This window comes from Mustela lutreola, chromosome 3 (assembly GCF_030435805.1).
Source record: "Mustela lutreola isolate mMusLut2 chromosome 3, mMusLut2.pri, whole genome shotgun sequence".
NCBI lineage: Eukaryota > Metazoa > Chordata > Mammalia > Carnivora > Mustelidae > Mustela > Mustela lutreola.
In genome coordinates, this window is record NC_081292.1 from 115,984,295 (window position 1) to 116,001,298 (window position 17,004).

The following is a 17,004-nucleotide window of genomic DNA, read 5'->3' on the forward strand; positions in this document are numbered from 1 at the left end:
ATGAGGCTGAAGAAAGAATTAGTGATATAGAAGATCAAATGATGGGGAATAAAGAAGCTGAGCAAAAGAGAGACAATGACTGGACCACGAGGGGAGAATTCGAGAGATAAGTGACACCATAAGATGAAACATTATTAGAATAATTGGGATTCCAAAAGAAGAACAAAGAGAGAGGGGGGCAGAAGGTACATTGGAGAGAACTATAGTAGAATTTCCCTAAAATGGCAAAGGGAACAAGCATCGAAATCCAGGAGGCACAGAGAACCCCACCTAAAAATCAATAAAAATAGGTCCACACCCCGTCATCTAATAGTAAACTTGTAAGTCTTAGTGACAAAGAGAAAATCCTGAAAACAGCTTGGAACAAGAAGTCTGTAACATATAATGGTAAAAATATTAGATTGGCAGCAAACTTATCAAAGACCTGAGAGGCCAGAAAGAACTGGCATAATATATTCAGAGCACGAAACAAGATAAGCATGCAGCCAAGAATACTATATCCACCTAGGCTTCCAGGAAAAACAAAAATTAAAAGAATTTGTAAACACCAAACCAGCCCTAAGAAAACATTGAAAGGGGTCCTCTAAGCAAAGAGAGAGCCTAAAAGTAGTAGACCAAATAGGAACAGAGACGATATATAGTAAAAGTTGCCTTACAGGCAATACAATGGCAATAAATTCTTATCTCTCAATAGTTACCCTGAATGTAAATGGGCTAAATGCCCCAATCAAAAGACATGGGGTATGAGAATGGATTAAAAAAACAAAACCCATGGGGCACCTGGGTGGCTCAGTGGGTTGGGCCACAGCCTTCAGCTCAGGTCATGATCTCAGGGTTCTTGGATCGAGTCCCACATCGTGCTCTCTGTTCAGCAGGAAGCCTGCTTCCCTCCCTCTCTCTGCCTGCCTCTCTGTCTACTTGTGATCTCTCTCTGTCAAATAAATAAATAAAATCTTAAAAAAAAAAAAAGGGGGGGGGGAAAGCGGGGGGGAACCCATCAATATGCTCTCTACAAGAAACTCATTTTAGACCAAAAGTCACCTCCAGATTTAAAGTGAGGGGGTGGAAAACAATTTACCATGCTAATGGACATTAAAAGAAAGCTGGGATGGCAATCCTTATATCAGATCAACTAAATTTTTAAGCCAAAGACTATAATAAGAGAAGAAGAAGGACACTATATCATACTCAAAGTGTCTGTCTGATAAAATCGAACAATTTTAAATATCTATGCCCTTAACATGAGAGCAGCCAATTATATAAAACAATTAATAACAAAATCAAAGAAACACATCAACAATAATACAATAATAGTAGGGGACTTTAACACCCCTCTCACTGAAATGGACAGATCATCCAAGCAAAAGATCAACAAGGGAAAAAAGGCCGTAAGTGACACCCTGGACAAGATGGTCATCACAGATATATTCTGAACATTTCATCCCAAAGCAACAGAATAGGACACCTGGGTGGCTCAGTTGGTTAAGCAGCTGCCTTCGGCTCAGGTCATGATCCCAGCGTCCTGGGATCGAGTCCCACATCGGGCTCCTTGCTCAGCAGTGAGCCTGCTTCTCCCTCTGCCTCTGCCTGCCATTCAGTCTGCCTGTGCTCGCTCTCTCTCCCTCTCTCTCTCCAAAGCAACAGAATACACATTCTTCTCTAGTGCACAAGGAACATTCTCCAGAATAGATAACATCCTGGGTCACAAATCAGGTCTCAACCAGTATCAAAATATTGGGATCATTCCCTGCATATTTTCAGACCACAATGCTGTGAAGCTAGAGCTCAATCACAAGAGGAAATTTGGAAAGAACCCAAATACATGGAGAATAAACAGCATTCTTCTAAAGAATGAATGGGTCAACCAGGAAATTAAAGAAGAATTGAAAATATTCGTCAAAACAAATGATAATGAAAACACAACGGTTCAAAATCTGTGGGACACAACAAAGGCAGTCCTGAGAGGAAAATATATAGCAGTACAAGCCTTTTTCAAGAAACAAGAAAGGTCTCAAGTACAAAGCCTAACCCTATACCTAAAGGAGATGGAGAAAGAACAGCAAAGAAAGCCTAAACCCAGCAGAAGAGGAGAAATAGTAAAGATCAGAGGAGAAATCAATGAAACAAACCAAAAGAACTGCAGAACAAATCAATGAAACCAGGAACTGGTTGTTTTGAAAGAATTAATGAGATTGATAAACTCATGGCCAGACTTATCAAAAAGAAAAGAGAAAGGACCCAAATAAATAAAAATCATAAATGAAATAGGAGAGATCACAACCTACAGCAAAGAAATACAAACAGTATAAGAACATATTATGAGCAACTATTTGCCAGCAAATTTGACAATATGTAAGAATTGGATGCATTCCTAGAGATGTATAAACTACCATGACTGAACCAGGAAGACACAGAAAACGTGAAGGAGATTGAAGCAGTCATCAAAAATCTCCCAACAAACAAGAGCCCAGGGCCAGACAGCTTCCCAGGGGAATTCTATCAAACATTTAAAGAATTAATACCTATTCTCCTGAAACTGCGTCAAAAAACAAAGATGGAAGGAAAACTTCCAAACTCATTTTATGAGGCCAGTATCACCTTGATCCCAAAACCAGACAAGGATCCCATCGAAAAAGAGAACTACAGACCAATATCCTTGATGAACACAAATGCAAAAATTCTCACCAAAATAACTAGCCAATAGATCCAACAGTACATTAAAAGGATTATTCACCACAACCATGTGGGAATTATTCCAGGGCTGCCAATCAATGTGATATAATACATTAATAAAAGAGGGGCTCCTGGGTGGCTCAGTCGGTTAAGCCCCTGCCTTCGGCTCAGGTCATGATCCCAGGGTCCTGGGATCAAGTCCCACATCAGGCTCCTTGCTTGGCAGGGAGTCTGCTTCTCGTTCCACCTCTGCCTGCCACTCTGCCTGCTTGTGTGTGGTCTCTCTCTCTCTCTCTCAGACAAATAAATAAATAAATAAATAAAATCTTTAAAAAATGAAAATAAAAAGAACCATATGATACTCTCAATACATGCTGAACATGCATTTGACAAAGTACAGCATCCTTTCTTGATCAAAACTCTGCAAAGTGTAGGGACAGATGGTACATACCTCAATATCATCAAAGCCATCTATGAAAAACCCACAGTGAATATCATTCTCAATGGAGAAAAACTGAGAGCTTTTCCTCTAAGATCAGGAACATGGCAGGCATGTCCATTATCACTACTGCTATTCAACACAGCGCTAGAAGTCCTACGCTCAGCAATCAGACAGCAAAAAGAAATTTAAAAGGCATCCAAATTGGCAAAAAAAAAGGTCAAACTATCACTCTTTGCCGATGATATAATACTTTATGTGGAAAACCCAAAAATTTCCACTCCAAATCTGCTAGAACTTGTATAGGAATTCAGTAAAGTAGCAGGATATAAAATCAATGATCAATGCACAGAAATCAGTTGCATTCTGTACACTAATAGCAAGACAGGAGAAAGAGAAATTAAGGAGTCAATCCCATTTACAACTGCACCCAAAACCATAAGATACCTAGGAATAAATCTAACCAAAGAGGCAAAGAATCTGTAGTCAGAAAACTATAAAGTACTCATGAATGAAACTGAGGAAGACACAAAGAAATGGAAAAATGTTCCATGCTCATGGATTGGAAGAATAAATATTGTGAAAATGTCTATGCTACCTAAAGCAATCTACATGTTCAATGCAATCCTTATCAAAATGCCATCAATTTTCTTCAAAGCAGTGGAACAAATAATCCTAAAATTTATATGCGATTTATGTGAAAAGACATTGAATAGCCAGAGGAATGTTGAAAAAGAAAGCCAAAGTTGGTGGCATCACAATTCGAGACTACATGCTCTATTACAAAGCTGTCACCATCAAGACAGTATAGTACTAGCACAACAACAGACACATAGATCAATGGAAGAGTAATACAGAGCCCAAAAACAGACCTTCAACTCAATGGTCAACTAATCTTTGACAAAGCAGGAAAGAATGTCCAATGGAAAAAAGACAGTCTCTTCAACAAATGGTGTTGGGAAAATTGGACATCCACATGCAGAAGAATGAAACTGAGACCACTTCCTTACACCACGCACAAAAATAGACTCAAAATGGACGAAAGACCTCAATGTGAGACAGGAATCCATCAAAATCCTTTGGGGTAATAGCGGCAGCAACCTCTTCAACCTCAGCTACAATAACTTCTTCCTAGAAACATCATCAAAGTCAAGGGAAGAAAGGGCAAAAATGACCTATTGGGACTTCATCAAAATAAAAAGCTTTTGCATAGAAAAGGAAACCGTTAACAAAATCAAAAGACAACTGACAGAATGGGAGAAGATATTTGCAAACGACATATCAGATAAAGGCCTAGTATCCAAAATCTATAAAGAACTTATCAAACTCAATGCCCAAAGAACAAATAATCCAATCCAGAAATGGGCAGAAGGGGCATCTCAGTGACTCAGAGGGTTAATAAGACTCTGTCTTCAGCTCAGGTCATGATTCCAGGGTCCTGGGATCGAGGCTGCATAGGCCTCTCTGATCAGCAGGGAGCCTGCTTCCCTCTCTGTCTCTGCCTGCCTCTCTGCCTACTTGTGATCTCTGTCAAATAAATAAATAAAATCTTAAAAAAAAAATAAAACAAAGAAATGGGCAGAAGACATGAACAGACATTTCTGCAAAGAAGACATCCAAATGGCCAACAGACACATGAAAAATACTCCACATCACTCGGCATCAGGGAAGTACAAATCAAAACCACAGTGAGATATCACCTCATACCAGTCAGAATGGCTAAAATTAACAAGTCAGGAAACAACAGATGTTGGCAAGGGTGTGGAGAAAGTGGAACCCTCCTACACTGTTGGTGGGAATGCAAGCTGGTGCAGCCACTATGAAAAACAGCATGGAAGATCCTCAGAAAGTTGAAAATAGAGCTACCCTACAACCCCGCAATCACACTACTGGGTATTTACCCGGAAGATACAAATGTAGTGATCCGAAGGGGCATGTGCACCTGAATGTTTATAGCAGCAATGCCCACAATAGCCAAACTATGTAAAGAACCCAGACGTCCATCAACAGATGAATGGACCAAGAAGATGTGGTATATATATATACAATGGAATACTATGCAGCCATCAAAGAAAATGAAATCTTGCCATTTGTCACAACATGGATGGAACTAGAGCATATTACACTAAGCGAAATAAGTCAAACAGAGAAAGACAATTACCATGCAATATCCCTGATATGAGGAATTTGAGAGGCAAAGTGGGGGGCTTGGGGGTAGGAAAGGAAAAAATCTTAATCTCACAAAACAAACTGAGGGTTGCTGCGGAGTGGGGGCGTAGGGATAGTGTGATTGGGTGATGGACATTGGGGAGGGTATGTGCTATGGCAAATGTTACAAAATGTGTAAGCCTGACAATTCATAGACCTGTAACTCTGGGACACATAATACATTATATGTTCATCACAAAGGTTATTTATTTATTTATTTATTTAAGATTTTATTTATTTATTCGACAGAGAGAGATCACAAGCAGGCAAAGAGAGAGAAGGAAGCAGGCTCCCCGCTGAGCAGAGAGCCTGATGCAGGGCTCGATCCCAGGACCCTGAGATCATGACCTGAGCCGAAGGCAGTGGCTTAAACCACTGAGCTACCTAGGCACCCCAAAAGGTTTTTTTTTTTAATTAAAAAAATATATAAAAATAAATAAGAATTTTTCAATATAAAAAAGATAGAGTTCATTAAATTCATTGTTAATACAATGTAATAACTAATAAGTTAAAGAAAATAACAAAATATCAAAATGTTGGAATAAAAAAGTAGTACGTTTTAGTAATAAATGTTAGAATAAAAACAGTGAGATAGGGGCGCCTGGGTGGCTCAGTGGGTTAAGCCGCTGCCTTCGGCTCAGGTCATGATCTCAGGGTCCTGGGATCGAGTCCCGCATCAGGCTCTCCACTCAGCAGGGAGCCTGCTTCCTCCTCTCTCTCTCTCTGCCTGCCTCTCTGCCTACTTGTAATCTCTGTCTGTCAAATAAATAAATAAAATCTTTAAAAAAAAAAAATAAAATAAAAACAGTGAGATAGCCAATACAATCAATGAATCAATGATATATTTTGAAATAAACCAATATATGGATTTTACATAAAAATATATTAAAAGGTGACAAGAATATACGCTAATCATATTTGTTGATTTATGCTTTCTAATATTATTTATAGAATAAATAATACTGTTTATCATTAATAGCCTCAATACTAATATTAATAAAAAGAAGAGTCATTTCATTTTATGTTGTATTAAAAGGAAAACCACAAACCCCAAATGGCTTCATTAGGTTATGGCCCCAAGTGAGTAAACCAAGATTTACTACCTAATAGCATCAATACCCCATTAAATGTCACCTTTATCCAGTCAACATGGGAATTTACTGATCAGCACTAACAAATTTATGCACAAATCCCTCTTATTTCCCATAGGAGGGTGACTTTTTCCTAAAAAAATGAATTCTTTACTAATAATTTCCTTCTCTCCACTCCTTTTCTACCTTTAAACAGCTTTCTTTTTCTGTAGCCTTTTGGAGCTCTCTTCTACTTGCTAGATAGGATGCTACCTGATTCAACAATCAATTAACAAAGCCAATTAGATCTTTTCAAAATTTACTCAGTTGAATTTTTGTCATTTAACACACTGGTAGCAGCAGGCGGATCTGAAGTGAATTATGGAACATTTCAAGACAACGAGAAACACAGGCATTGTACTCTGCAAATCCTCTGAGTACACTGCCTACATTATCTTTGTTGCCATTTGCAGGGGCTGTGGGTAAATTCTCTTGGATCTGAGCTTTGCTTTTTTTGCATTCAAGCACCTGATCGAATTGGATTCCCTTGGAGGATAGGTTTGCTTGAGCTGGCAAAAGGTTTGCCTAGAGCCCAAATGAACTGGCATAATTGCCCATATCCAAGCCCCTCCCTTTTCAGACAATAGTTCCCCAGGCAGAAAACCCTTGGAAGTGCCAAATGAACTTTTGTGGTGTGTATAGGGTTCTTGTGCCAGGATGTAGTAATTTCTCTTGGTTACTACCAATACATTAAGGTATGCAAGCTCATTTGTCTTGCTTTGTGTGTCTTGCTTTGTGTGTATAAAGGCTATTGCTAACAGGGATCTCAAAGACCTACAAACTGCAAACACTGATGAGCCTGGGCTGAGCATGTAAAGGCTGTTAGAGTGCATTACACCTCAAGAAGACTCCCATGATAAAATAAGTTGGTCACAGAACAGGTTAAATTAACACTAGTCTACCAACCAAGCAAAAGAAAACTGTGCAACAAGGTACATTGTAAAATATGCACAATCCCCAACCCAGCAGCACATCTGTTTTAGGTCTTAGTTCGATACAAAAAATCCAAAGCCTTAGTGAATGGGATCCTTAAATTCCAAAGAGTCAAGTAGATGGTAACCTTGTGGCACATCTACTTATTTTATGTCTAAGAACTATAGCCTAGGAAGTTACAGATATCTAGGAGAAACAGTAAAATTTTACTAAGCTGGTCTTCTGCCCTAAGGAACTTGGATTGGTAACTGTCAGGTTGGGGGACCCCAAAATAAGGCCAGACAGATATGTGGGTTAACTCCATTTGCAGCCAGGTCCTACCAAATGATGCCAACCCTCAGGATAATTACAACTTAGAAATACTATGGCCATAATGGGGAGCATCCCAATTGTATAAGATCATTTAAGCATTTAAGAGTAACCCAATCCAGAAATGGGCAGAAGACATGAACAGACATTTCTGCAAAAAAGACATCCAAATGGCCAACAGACACATGAAAAATACTCCACATCACTCAGCATCAAGAAGTACGAATCAAAACCACAGTGAGATATCATCTCACACCAGTCAGAATGGCTAAAATTAACAAGTCAGGAAACGACAGATGTTGGCAAGGGTGTGGAGAAAGCGGAACCCTCCTACACTGTTGGTGGGAATGCAAGCTGGTGCAGCCACTGTGGAAAACAGCACGGAGGTTCCTCAAAAAGTTGAAAATAGAGCTACCCTACAACCCCGCAATCACACTAGTGGGTATTTACCCAGAAGATACAAATGTAGTGACCCGAAGGGGCATGTGCACCTGAATGTTTATAGCAATGCCCACAATAGCCAAACTATGTAAAGAACCTAGACGTCCATCAACAGATGAATGGATCAAGAAGATGTGGTATACATATATACAATGGAATACTCTGTAGCCATCAAAGGAAATGAAATTTTGCCATTTGCAACGACCTGGATCAAACTAGAGGGTATTATGCTGAGCGTCGTAAGTCAATCAGAGAAATCCAATTATCATATGATCTCTCTCATATGAAGAATTGACATGAAGAATTGATATGAAGAATCTCATATGAAGAAACTCTTCATATTAGAGAGATCATATGATAATCTCTCTGGAAGGGAGGGGGGTTTGGGGGATAGGGAAGGAAAAGTGAAACAAGATGGGATCGGGAGGGAAACAAATCATCAGAGACTCTTAATCTCAGGAAACAAACTAAGGGTTGCTGGGGGTGGTGAGGGAGGGATAGGGTGGCTGGGTTATGGACATAGGGGAGGGTATGTGCTATGATGAGTGCTATGAACTGTTTAAGACTGTTGATTCAGAGACCTATACCTCTGAAGCAAATAATACATTATATGTTAATTTAAAAAAATGAAAAAAATTTTAAAAAATCAAGTGAAAAAAAAAAAAGAAGTAGTACTAAGAGGCATCTGGGTGGCTCAATTTGTTAAGCCTCCGCCTTCAGTTCATGTCATGATCCCGGAGTCCTGGGATAAGCCTCACATCGGGCTCCTTGCTCAGCCAGGGGGGAGTCTGTTTCTCCCTCTGCCCCTCCCTCAGCTTGTGTTTCCCCTCTCTCGCTTACTTGCTTTCAAACAAATAAAATCTTAAAAAAAAAAAAAAAAGGTAGCACTAAATTTACTTTACATTGTATTTTTAAAACTGTTGGCACATGGTGAAAAAAGTCCATTCTGCTTCTGCAAATGGACTTTTTACGCCTCATTATCAGGCTTTAGCCATCCTGATATCTTTGTCACATGGCAGTAATCTGTTCTCGAATCAGAGAAATTAAAGTGGGTGAACAATGGCTGTAAATTAAATAAACAGGGTTATAGGAAAACCAAGACAGCCACATGGCTCCTTGGCAAGCCCGACTTACTGGTTTTTACGTTCCTTCACCCACCATAGTGAATTTAAGGTGACTCAAATTATAAAGAGACACTGGTGGGGAATCTTCTGTAATAATGCAACAAAAGTCTACCAACAATATCTGATTTGTCAGATCAGATAACTGGAAAAACTATTTTTGTTTCGAGAGGCCTCAGACTCCTCCTCTGGACTCTCTGAACACATGTAGTGTGACTTCATTTATCTGCCACTTAGTATGGGCTATCAGTTATGTTCTTATTATTGTATACATATTTTCTAGATGGATTGAAGCCTTTTCCTGTGGCTAGGCTGATGCCCTCATATTGGCAAAGAAACTAAATGAAAATGTGTTTCCCACTTGGGGATATAACTTTGTAAACTCGCCAGTGACTGAGGCACCTATTTCACTGGGCAAAACATATAAGCCTTAATGAAAACCTTATATACTTCTTGGAATCTATGAGTATATAACTGTTTGCTTATCCCTTGTCTAATGCTAGTAAGACAACCTACTATTAGTCTCTAATGTCTTATACTTAAGCCTGCCAATAACAGTTTTTAAAAAAACCTTTCTGGATCCCAATTGAAAGGAATGTGTTGGCTACAGTCTAGAGATCAGTGACTGGGTATTCTAGAAACAACCTAAGAGGAAGACAGCACGCAGTCCTATTGGAAGGGAACTTACCAAGTGCTTCTGACCACTAACAATGTTGTAAAACGAAAGGTACTGATCCTTGGATACACATCACACATCTATCTACCTGATACCTGGTCCTTTATAGATGCTGGACACCTCCAAAACAAACTGATGAGGAAGAGAAATAGCTGACATCAAGGAAGACTGCTTCTGCCCAAGAGGACAGATTAAGGCTTCATACTTTAACTAAACATGGTACCTTTTCTCCTTCTTTTCCTTTCCTTTATTCTGACTCTGGCCTAGAAAGATAACCTTAACTACATCTCCCAGGCCACTGCTAGGGGGGCAACAATTAGAATTTAGAGCATACTTTTATTTCAGGCTAAGAAAAAAGCAAACTGAAATCTTATTGTTGACTCTCCTGGATTTTCATCACGAGTTGGAAAGGACGTACCAGTGAACTGAGGACTCACTCCTTTTGGCAGGTCCCCACTACCCTGGTTAAGGATAAATGTAAAGGAGGTTATGATCAGGAACTTGTCTTTAATTTTTGAAATTACTGCAGAAACTGATGTTCAGGCAGTAGGCGCCAACAAAGATTCTTAGACCCTTTGGCTAAAAGAGTTCTGTATAATACTATAGCTCTTGATTATATTTTTCCTGAGTGAGGAGGTGTGTTCTGGGGCCAACACCGTGTGCTATACATGGATTAACACTTCCGTGGAGGTTGAAACTCACTTACATAAAATCACCAAGCAAGTCATTTGGCTTAAAGAATGACTCCTTCAGAAGGGTCTTATTTCACTTGTTTGATTTTGATTGGTTTGGGTCTTGGGAACCAGGGCTTCAAAATACACTCAGAACAGTAGGAATTACCCTGTTTATAGTAATCATAATAATGTCCCTGGTGTGTTATATTCTCTCAAAAGTTTTAAACACATGTTTGTAGCCATGAACCACCAAACAAATGATCTCCCTAAGACTGAAATGGCAAAAGAACTACGAGAACGACCAATTTACAAATTGTGAATGTGTGAGTATCACAGAGGTCAAGTAAAAACATCATGAACTGTGAACACCACACAAAGGAACAGCAACTGTGAGAACTTCAGAGGAGTAGCTGAGAGTGGAACTAATGCCTTAAATTCTGGTCACATCTCAGCTAAGCTCAAGGTATGATCAAAGGGGCTAAGTGTTCAAAAGAAAACCACAGGCCCCAAAATGGCATCACTTAGCACAAAGTCCCAAGTCAATAAACAAAGACTTAATATCTAACCTAACTGCAGTTTCAAACCCCTTTAAAGGTCACTTTTAACCAGTCAACATAAAGGAGTTTCCTGGTCGGCACTAGGAAATTTATTGGTAGACCCCTTCAGATCCTCTTAGGAGGGAGACCTTGCCTAAAATAATGAATTCTTTATTAATAATTTTTTTCCATTCTTTTCCTGCCTTTTAACACTTTTTTCTGTAGCCCTTTAGAGCTCCCTTCTACTTCTAGATGGTATGCTGTCTCATTAATCAATCAATTAATAAAGCCAATTAGATCTTTAAATTTTACTCAGTTGAATTTTTTTTAAAGATTTATTTATTTATTTATTTGACACAGAGAGAGAGAGAGATCGCAAGTAGACAGAGAGGCAGGCAGAGAGAGAGGGGGAAGCAGGCTCCCTGCTGAGCAGAGAGCCTGATGCGGGGCTTGATCCCAGGACCCTGGGATTGTGACCTGAGCCGAAGGCAGAGGCTTTAACCCACTGAGCCACCCAGGCGCCCCTCAGTTGAATTTTTAATAACATTTGAAACTTAAGACATGGAAGAAAAAGGCCTTGGAGTAGCAAAAATAAAGAATTATAAGCAGACACATAACAAAATAGTCTAAGATTTAAGTAAAGGGCCTAACTTTTCTCATTGATAACCTTGAGTAAATTAAAAAAGGTTAAATTAACCTTAGTATACAATGTTTAAAGACACAGAAACAGAAATCATATGGAAAAAATATTTTCCTTTCAAAATTGTTAGATTTTAAAAAAACTGGATGCTTAGCTGTCCTAAAAACTTTGACTATCAAGAAACATTTCATTTCTAACAGGCTTAGATGCATAATATTTCACAACATGAAAATATCATCATCAAAATATATATTCTAGTTTACCATTCTAAATTAGCTTTAGAGGTTGAGAGGAGAATGAGATTAGAACTTGGAAAAAATAACAAAGATCGAATCATTCTCCTGTAACTTTTTGGATCACTTATGAGTAAAATTAGGTAAAGGTTAAGAAAGATACATACTTCATACCAGTGTAATGTACAAGAACAGGACACTAAAAATCTATAAAAACATTTCTTAAACTTTTTAAAAGCAACATAAGCCATTTCAAATAAAACATCACAGAGAAACCCAACATTTGTAAAAGAACCTAGATGTCCATCAACAGATGAATGGATAAAGAAGATATGGGGTGTGTGTGTGTGTGTGTGTTTGTGTATAAAATGGAATGCTATGCACCCATTAAAAATTGAAATCTTGCCATTTGCAATGACATGGATGGAACTAGAGCATATTACACTATGTGAAATAAGTTAAAAAGAAAGACAATTATCATATGATCTCTCTAATATGAGGCATTTGAGAGGCAGGGCAAGAGGTTCTGGGGGTAGGGAGGGAAAAAACGAAACAAGATGGAACCAGGGAGGGAGACAAACCATAAGAGACTTTTAATCTCAGGAAACAAATAGAGATGTTGCGGGGTGGCGGGGAGGGATAGGGTGGCTGGGTTATGGACATTGGGGAGAGCATGTGCTAAGATGTGTGCTATGAATTGTTTAAGACTGATGATTCACAGACCTGTCTCCCTGAAGCAAATAATACATTGTATGTTAATTTTAAAAGAGAGAAAGAGAAAAAAAAAAAGAAACAACTGGTGATGGGGCACCTGGGTGGCTCAGTGGGGTAAGCCACTGCCTTAGGCTCAGGTCATGGTCTCGGGATCCTGGGATTGAGCCCCACATCGGGCTCTCAGCTCAGCAGGGAGCCTGCTTCCCCCTCTCTCTCTGCCTGCTTATGGTCTCCTCTCTCTCTGTCAAATAAATAAATAAAATCTTATAAAAAAAAAAAAGACCAAAACTGGTGAGGTAGGAATGTTTGTAACATCCACCTTATAATATACTTGGAAATGTTAATGTATAATAAAGTTGCCTTAAGGTTCAGTAATAGAAGCAGAGCCTTTCAAATGCATTTGTGGACTGTAAATATTAAATTCCAGAAAGATATTTTGTATCTGATTGTATCTGGATAGGGTTTAACTTCCCAGTGCAGACACCTCTGCTTTTCAGTTTGGATTTTTTCCAATATTATTGAGAGAACATTGTAATAACCCAGCTGTATGAAATAGCAGGAGCCCTCAACAAAATTACATCAGCTTCCAAAGAAATCAGGGTAAACTTCTTTAAAATTGAAAAATGCAATCAACTGCATTTGTACTTTGCTAGTATTCTAGGTAAAAAAAAAAATTCACACTAAAAGATAACTTAAAGGAAAGCAAAAAGAGTGTACCTAAATTTTTTTTAATAAAGTGTATTAGAAGATCCCCTAATTCCATCTTTTCTCCTTTACCCGTGTGCCTAGAATAAGTGAAGGTGGATAACAGGCTGTGGACCTGATTTAAAGTACTGGTGCCTGGCAGACAAGATATCCCTCTTGTCCAGATAAAGAGATGTTACTTAGATGCGTTCCAATGGTTTCACGTCAATGACAACAGAAACATTAATAAGAGAAAAGAAGTTCTCTCTCTCTCTCTCATTCATTCACTCATTCATCCATTCATTCATAAAGCATTAACAGGAAATGTATTCCCCAGATACTATTAGATAGATATGGCTTGAGTCCTAGGAGTTCCCATCTGTGGGAGAGAAGCAGATGAGTACAGAATATAATTTAAACTATAGTAGAAATGCAAGCTCAGAGGAACTAAGAAGCAACAAGGATGGTGATCTAGAGTAAGAGGTATCTGAAGACTATTTTGAATGGTGATTTTGTTGATGGACTTGGGAAAGAATGGGATACAGAAGGAAAGGCACTCATCACAAAAAGAACAATGTAATACAGATATCACAGCATAAAAAGATAAAAGACCAAAAAGGAAAATCAATGAGAAAACATTGGTAAGTTAGTCTTAAAATTACAAACTTATGCTCTATGAAAGACACCTTTAAGAATTTAAAAAGACGGGGCGCCTGGGTGGCTCAGTGGTTTAAGCCGCTGCCTTCGGCTCAGGTCATGATCTCGGGGTCCTGGGATCGAGTCCCACATCGGGCTCTCTGCTCGGCGGGGAGCCTGCTTCTCTCTCTCTCTCTCTCTCTCTGCCAGCCTCTCTACCTACCTGTAATCTCTCTCTGTCAAATAAATAAATAAAATCTTTAAAAAAAAAAAAAAAAGAATATAAAAAGACAAGCCACAAACTGGGAGAAAATACATGCAAAACATGTAACTGATAAAGGACTTGGAGCTAAAAGAGACAAAGAACTCTTAAATCTTAATAACAAAAAAAGAAACAATCCACCTTTAAAAAATGAGGAAAAGAACTGAACAGAGACCACACCAAAAATATATAGAGAGATGGCATATAAATATACAAATGGATGCTCAACATCATGTCATTAGAGAATTGTAAATTAACATAAAAAGGAGACACTAGGGACGCCTGGGTGGCTCAGCTGGTTGAGCCACTGCCTTCGGCTCAGGTCATGATCCCGGCATCCTGGGATGGAGTCCCACATCGGGCTCCTTGCTCAGTGGGAGCCTGCTTTTCCATCTGCCTCTGCCTGCCACTCTGTCTGCCTGTGCTCACTCTGACAAATAAAGAAATAAAATCTTAAAAAAAAAAAAAAATGGAGACACTACTGCACAGAGTAGAATGACTAAAATTAAAAAAAAATTAATTTGACAATACCAACTATTAGTAATGTTACTGAGGAAGAGTATTCATTTATTGGTAGTAGAAATACAAAACGGTATAGCCACTTTAGAAGACAGTTTGACAGCCTCTGACAAAAGTGAATGCAGTCTTATCATATATTATGGGTTTAATTGTGTCCTCCCAAAAAGATATACTTAAGTCTTAACATCCCAGTACTTCAGTATGTAACCTTATTTGGATATAGGGTCATTGCACATGCAGTTCGTTAAGATGATATGTCATATTGGTGCAGGGTAAGCCCTTAATCCAATCTGACTGGTATTCCTATAAAAGAAGAAGAGACATAAACAGAACAGCCTGTGAAGATGGGGGTGGCAATTAAGTGATGCATCTATAAACCCTGAAACACCAAAGATTGCTGGCCATCACCTGAAGCTAGAAGAAAGGCATCACACGTATTCTACCTCAGAGCCCTTAGAAGGAACCAAACCTCCTGACACACTGAGTTCAGATTTCTAGCCTCCAGAATTGTGAGAGGATTAAATTTCTGTTCCTTTAAGCCACAGAGCTTGTGAAACTTCCTTAAGGCAGTTCTAGGAGCCTAACCAAATATACAATCCAGCAACTGCCGTTCTAGATAATTACCCAACTGATTTAAAAACTTACCCCCAAAAAACTTACATGTCAACAGTAACAGTAGCCTTAATAATTGTCAAAGACTGGAAGCAACTATGCTATCACTTTATCTTAGTGACTGGAAAAACAAACTGTGCACATCCATAAAATGGATTATTCAGTCATAAAAAGGAAAAGTTTCCAAGCCACAAAAGGACACAGATGAATCTTAAAAGCATACGGCTAACTGAAGAAACCCAGTCTGAAAAATCAGTGAACTATGTCCTTCCAATTACATGACATTCTAAAAAAGGCAAAATAATAGTCATTAAACACATGAGTGGTTATCTGGGGGTATTGGCTTGGGAAGAATTAAATAAGTGAAACAAAGGGAATTGTTTAAGGCAGTAAAATTATTCTGTATGATACTGTAATGGTGAATACAAGACATCAAACATTTATGAAAAGCCATAGAACTTTACATTACAGAGAGTAAACTTTAATGTCCACAAAGAATTTTTTAAAAAGTTAGATAGGGGATCCCATGATGGAATGCAGAATGTGATAAAAGAATTTAAATATATCATTAAATATGAAACACTCTCACTGAAGGAAGTAGAGGAATAAGATGGTGAGCTAAGTAATTTTAGAATTGAGTGGAATCTGTAAGAATAATGGCAAAAGGAACTGTACATAAGCACTGAAATCACCATACATGTATACTGGAATTGAACAATTAAGTAAATGCATGACAGATGGTGGAAGCCAGGATTCTTACTGTCAGAATGGGAGGTTATAGATAAGCAAGGGGAAGAGGCTACAATTAACTATGTGGTAATAATTAAAGTTGGAGACATAAGTATGAACAGATGGTTACATATAAAAATATTTGTAAGTATCTGTAAGTATGTGTGTATACAGACACACACATTTTTCCTTGCTCTATCAGCTGAAAGGATCTAGAAGAAATGACAACCCCGCAGATACAAATACACACCTAATTTGTAGATTCTGGTTCTAATACCATTCTCAAATAAAGAGAAGCCAGGATTTCTTAGAGAACTGGCTGATTCTAGGACCAGGGCAAGAAATATAGAAGACAAGCCTGGATCATCCCATAGTACTAAGAAGTAAGAAAGTGCTCAAAATATAAATGAAAATCCTTCAAAAAAACCAACGCAGACAAACATAACAGTTACAATGAAGGGGGGTTTGTCAAAAGGACACTGGAGTGAATTGAAAGAGCTCCCCTGGCCTAAGCTAGAACAATTTGAGCAACAACAACAACAACTACAACAAAAAGTAGCAATGGATAATAATCCAAAACATAAAAATAAATATCCAGGAGTCCATACAATATAAACAAATAATAAAGTGAATGCATGAATGAATGAATTCCAAATAATTTATGGATTTACTCTGCTTTTAAGGAAATGGAGTATAACTCCGTTACTTTCTTTCAAATAAAATACAGTATGGAAAGAAAGGAAAAAATAGTAACTTTACACTGAAGAAATCTGACAAACACTGTATCAAGACATGTGAATTACACCTATGGCAATAAGTCACATTGATAAGTAAG

General features: G+C 38.3%; 1 protein-coding gene across 1 annotated transcript in view; it reads right to left on the reverse strand.

The window, feature by feature from the left end:
* Positions 1 to 17,004, reverse strand: part of ZRANB3 (zinc finger RANBP2-type containing 3) — a 320,871-nt gene that overhangs the window by 179,359 nt on the left and 124,508 nt on the right. The gene's annotated exons all lie outside the window — the stretch shown is intronic.